This window comes from Microcebus murinus, chromosome 3 (genome assembly GCF_040939455.1).
Source record: "Microcebus murinus isolate Inina chromosome 3, M.murinus_Inina_mat1.0, whole genome shotgun sequence".
In the NCBI taxonomy this organism is placed as follows: domain Eukaryota; kingdom Metazoa; phylum Chordata; class Mammalia; order Primates; family Cheirogaleidae; genus Microcebus; species Microcebus murinus.
In genome coordinates this window covers 4420274-4426154 of record NC_134106.1, presented here as the reverse complement: position 1 = coordinate 4426154, position 5881 = coordinate 4420274, and the positions used below count along the sequence as shown (strand labels likewise).

Sequence of the window (5881 nt, the reverse complement as noted above, 5' to 3'; positions counted from 1 at the left end):
AGAGTGCGAGGAAGGAGATGGGGAAGAGCTGTCTAACTCCCAGGCAAACGCCTCCCCAGCTTCCGTGGTTCTGCTTCTCTCAGCCAGGAGTTTGTGGTTTGCATGCAGGCACTATTTGCTGCCCCTCCCACCAGGGACATTTCGGAGTCTTCCTCCCCCAGCCAGTCTGTAGCAAAGGCACCGTGGGGCTTGGCTGATGACAGAGAAGAGGCATCAGCAGGTTGTGTTGGTGCCTCCTTCCTCCGTGGAGAAGACCCTCTGCTGTTGGGGGGACCGAGTGAGCATGTCAACAGCCGCTGAAACGGCCCACACGGTAGTTAATCTTTTCCAGACAAGAACAAAGACAATGGCGATTGGTGACTTAGTGCACAGGAACAAAGTGGAACCAAACGGGTTACTACAAGCTGGGGTGGCCCCAGGAAGGGGAAATATTGGTCGTTTTTCTGTACCTACCTGCAGCCTCAGGTGCTTTCCTGCTGCTGGTGGCTTCAGTCCACTTCCCTCACCTCCCTGAGCTCCCAAATCACTGAGCTTCGAAGTCTCTTTCTCAAAGTTTTGGCCTCGTCTTGCACCTTTGACTGGTACAAAGTACTGTTATTGTGACGTTAGACCTTTGTGATATTTTGTGCTTATGATCTTGATCATATAGTGTGTAGCTGCTCTAAATAAATGCCCTCCCAGGTTCACCTGGTCTTGCAAACAGCACCTGCATCTTCAGAAATAGCTGTTCTCAACTTATGAGTTACTGACTGGGCTCAAAAAAAAAGTAAAAAAAGTAAAAATAAATAAAAATAGAAAAAAAATAGAAATAGCTGTTGAGCAGGCACTGCACTCAGTGTGTGTGGAAGGACCAATGACAGCAGCAGGTTGGCCCAAACAGGACCTAGGAATCAAGCCACTCTTCCCAAGGCTGTGAGAGATTTGCATGCCCATGATATAAATTTTATCAGACATGATACAAGAGCAAAATCATATGACATGCATTTTGTACGCTGGTATCATCTATCTTATTTGACTCGGGAAAGCTGTTAGAAAACCTGCTTTTGACAATAACCAGAATAACATAGCACTGCTTTGAAATGCTACACACCCTACAGAGTGAACGTTGGGAGATTGATTTAATACAGGAAAATCTAGCCATATGAATAAGGGTAAGTTTTAGCTGATATCTCTAAAACCAGGTAATAAAATTTATTACTCTTAAATTTATGATTATGGTGTATGATTTAATACATGAAACAGATACTCGATTTGGATAACGGGATTTACAGTAAATGCATTCCTTGCCCTTTCCCCTCAGGATCTTACTGATTTCTACAATTGACTACATTAAAAAAATATACTGAATTTATATGCTATTAACAGGATATATTACAGAAGAACCCAGAAGATTAGAATTAATTTACCAAAAGCTTACTTTTTTAAGACTGATACAAAGATATACTACTTAAAACAAATGACAGATTTAGAAATCTATTATAATAATGAAATACATAAAAATATTTGCAACAAAAACTGTATGCATTTGGATAACTTAGAAAAAATGTTTAGGGGTACTGACAACAAGCGTAGGTATTGCTATTCTTTCTATCAGATGGACTTACACTATGAAATAGTATCTGTGTGACTTGGTGCTTTCATAAAGTATGGGATTTAGGGAACTACAGTTTTACATTTTCTGAAAGATGCTAATTTAATGGTAAGTTTTCATCACACTGGAGTAAGAGTTCAGATTCAACATGCTGATTAAAGACACGTCGGGCTGCCCCGGGGCCAGTTCCTCGCTAGCTGTTTCTATCTGAGCAAGTCCCTCGGCCTCTCTCGAAAGTGCTTTTCTTACATTTTCCTGTATTTGTTATGAAACGGGATCACGGGCACAGGCTTGCAACATCATGGAGGCCTCACATGTGTGAAAGAAGAGAGGAGTACATGAAGTACCTCATCTGTATTTTCGGGGAAGGACACGCCTGTTGATCATGGTTAGCTCAGTTCATCTCCTGAAACCATCTGAGGGGATCCCAGCACAGTGCAGAGAGATTGCCTCACTCTGTGCCCCGGGTAGAATGTCCCCTCCCCGGGGTCACCTCCGTCTTCCTCTGGCCGAACTCTCCCGCTTCTCGCCTCTTGAATCTGCCTCCCCCCACACATACCTCAGGGGGCCCTGACCCCCCAGGGGCCTCTGCTCCCCCTCCAGGCCCACGCTGGCCTCCGTGGGTCAGGCGCAGTGGCCTTGCCTTCTCCCACGTCCTGGGACTCTCTCTTCCTTCCAGCCACCCTGCACACAGCCAGGCGTGGCTCGACGTCGCTCAGTCTCCACCTCACGTGGACCCACCCTCTTCCCTTGGCCTCACATTTTCAAGTCAGCCTACCCAAAACCCTCTGAACTGGGTGTCTCATTGGCTTCCAACAAACCCCTCCCAGTAGAAGTGACAGAGCCCCTCCTCACCGCTGTGCAGGGGACGTTTGTCCTCTGTCTTGCTGCAGGACTGCCTTCCACTGTTCCTGCCATGCTGCCACCCTCTCCCCTGAAGCCACAGGGAAGGGTCCCTCCAGCTTGCCAGTCCCATGCCCCTCCAGGCACAGCCTGCCTGGCCTCTTCTTCCTTGCTGACTCTAGGTCTAGGTCCCATGCTGGCCCCTGGCCCTCAGACACACTTCTTTCCTCCTGCCCCTGGCATGTCACAGGATTCTCTCCTCAGTGCTGTTAGCTGTCAGTGAGTTCTGTCCATCCCGATCTCCAGATTTCAGGACCCTGTTGACGGTGCACTGTCATCCGACATGCACCCAGGTAGGGAGACCAGGTGACGATGGCTGCACTCGGTTAGCCTCTATACGTCAGTTCAGCATGAGCCTGACGCTCATGGCCTCTAGCACTCAAGGGATCAGAACACCCATAGGTGGCTATGGCACCCACGCTGTCAGGAAGCACCTCCTGGTGCCTGGTATACCGGCACCCCGATTCCCCATAGTCAGGCTCCAAATGCAGTCACCTCCAATCCACCTCTGGCCTATATCTTAGTATCTGTGCTTAATCTCTTTGATATTTGAGACTCACATCTCCTGGCAGGTAGTTGACGTGTCTGTCACCGGGGTTTGCATTGCCCCCACATCTCCCAGTCCTTGCTCCGGCCCCGACCAAAACCGGTACATGAGTCCAGCTCCAGAAAGTGTGTGTCCAGCCTCAGCCAGCCGTCAGCGCAGCCGAGCGCCCCGCAGGTGCTGGGTGCCGGCTGGTGAGCGAGAGGAACTCTTGGCGACTCCTCCGGCCCTCGTGCCCCGGTGGTGCAGGGCTCTTTAAATTCAGACAGAGACCCTCAGAGGCAATTGCTGCCGTTTCTCAGTCCATCTGGTTTGAACCGATCCTTTCAGTTTTGATTCAACTGGGCAGATGAAAGCTCAGTAGTGCCCATACCACGCTTTGGCAGGGCCGGCCTGACTCCGGGACGGAGCAAACGTTCCCCCATATGGTGGGATTTCAGAGGCTCTGGAAATGACCAAATGCCTCTCCTGGCTCCCTCCACACCCACATGTCCATTATGGTTTTGTGTTTTCTAATTTTGCCTGAAGTTTCACCCGATGAGCTTCAGTCCTTAGGTTCACTGAGCGATGGAAATGCACACCCCACTGCTGAAAACCTGCGGCGCTGCGTCATCTGCTCTTTGTACCGTCGTGGGGAGTAGAACTCCCCGCGCTCCACTCATTTATGCACCCTTCCTTTTCTGCATAGACTTGATGAAGCTACAAGAGAGCTTGCTAACTTGCTAACAAGATGAAATAAATACTTTCAAGAATGTGGAAACCGATGATAAAGGGAGAAAAGTCTAGCTTTACGCAAAAGAGGTTTATCCGAGGTGCGGTCATTGCTAATGGAAAACTTTTCTCAATAGCCCGCCATGACGACTTGAAATATAGCCGGCATTGGCAATATTTGACAATCTCTACAGAGACCAAACTATAAAAAGAAAAAAAAAGTAGAAAAGACTAATCCAAGTAAAGAAGGTTGGTATCAAAAAAGCAACCTCTATATGCTGTGGTATTATTTTTAAGAGTCTTATACAATAAGTGGATTAATAAAATGTGGCATATGTATAGCATGGAGTACTACTCAGCCATAAAAGAAAATGAACTTATACCTTTTGTGACAATCTGGATGGAACTGGAGACCATTCTCCTAAATGAAGTATTGCAAGAATGGAAAAACAAGCACCACATGTACTCGCTATTAAACTGGAACTAAGAGATCAGCGCTCATGTGCACAATGTGCACAGATGGAAGTAAAACTCAGTGGAAATCCTGCAGATGGGAGAGGAGAGGGGAGATGGGTGAAATCATACCTTACAGGTACAATGCACACTATCTGGGTGACGGGAACTCTTATAACTTTGACCCAAGCCATATAAAAGCAACCCATGCAACCAAAAACATTTATATCCCTGTAATATTCCAAAATTTTAAAAAAAAGAGTCCTTTGCACTGTGGTGAGATTCTTCCAGGCAGACATCACACATTGCTCTTCATTCTGTGACAACCATAAACGCTTTTTGAGTGCACATTGCTCTGATTTCAAGAATGCAAGTAAAATTGTGTTCATAAAAAAAAAAAAAAGAGTCGTATACAAAGATCGGTAGGGTAAGGGAATTTAGACATGTCAACTTCTGTGAACTGGTATAATTATTTCTATTGTACAGAGAAGGAAATCAAGGCTCTTACAACTCCTGTGAATTGCCTTGTCATATATTGAGTATATTAGACGGCTAATATTGAAACCTAGGTGTGCCCCAAATTCTTTCCTAAACACTATGCCACTGGCTTTCAAAACCCAGTGCTGGAAGTCAGATTTGTCCCTTTACAGTTTTGCCCGAGCAAGCCCTGCCTAAAGGTATTTACAAAGGAGAGGGGGCTGGACCGAGTTCGGGAGATATTTCTAGTTTATATTCTTAAAAGAAAATGTAATCTTCCCTATACAGGTAACGTGGACGAATTAATCTTGCTTCACCAACAGAAACAGCATGAGCCCAGTGGAGAAGAAGAACGCAGGTACATTAAATTCCTATCAGAGCATGGTTTATAATGCTGCAGCATTAGTTCCATTTATGCTGTGTCTGACTTTTTTTTTCCAAAATGCCTCATTTAAATGCTGACAGATTGGTTGGCATCATGAATGTCTTTGATATGTAATCATAAAATGGTGTGACTTGTGAAAACGTGGTATATAAAACTGCTGTTACTCAGACTAATTTCATGGTAGCATTTGATTGACAACAAGGACTTGTGCAAAAAGTGATATCTGTTGGGGATGGGAGGGTTCCATGTGGTATGTTGTTATTTAGATGATATTTAAAACCCTTTTGCTCATTGCACTCTAAAAACTGAGAAAGCAGCCCATGGAAAGGGAGAAACAACCTGTATCCTAGCCAAATTCTTCCTTGCTAAGTAGCTGGTGTTGATTTTTTTTTCCTCTCAATTTCCAAATTAATTTCCGTTTTTTAGCAAAAAAAAATCTACAATGCTCAATTTTCTACATCTGGGAAAGAAAACGATATGGACATCATTTCTCCCAAATAGCACATTTCTTTTGTTTTGATGTTAAAACACTGAAATGCACATACATGATGGCTTGTCACCAGACACAGGGGAAAATATTCCATATTTGCATTTCTTCATTGTCTTTTGTTATTCCTAGTATCCTGAAATCCTTACAGAGGAATTCCTAGGATGGAAATTGGCACGTGGCAACAATTTCAACAGAACATATCCTTTCTGTTGGAAGGTTCCACAAAGCATTTTGTGTCCTGAAGGGCTTTCTCAGAGAGTAGGGTCCCAGTCTGATTGTGTATTTGGTGTTCCTGGTGCAGCAGGCATCAATGAGATGGCCCCTGGC

General features: G+C 45.3%; 1 pseudogene; it reads left to right on the top strand.

Moving 5' to 3' along the window:
* Window positions 1–3822: 3822 nt before the first annotated feature.
* On the top strand, window positions 3823–3946 carry LOC142870254 (uncharacterized; annotated as a pseudogene).
* Window positions 3947–5881: the final 1935 nt, after the last annotated feature.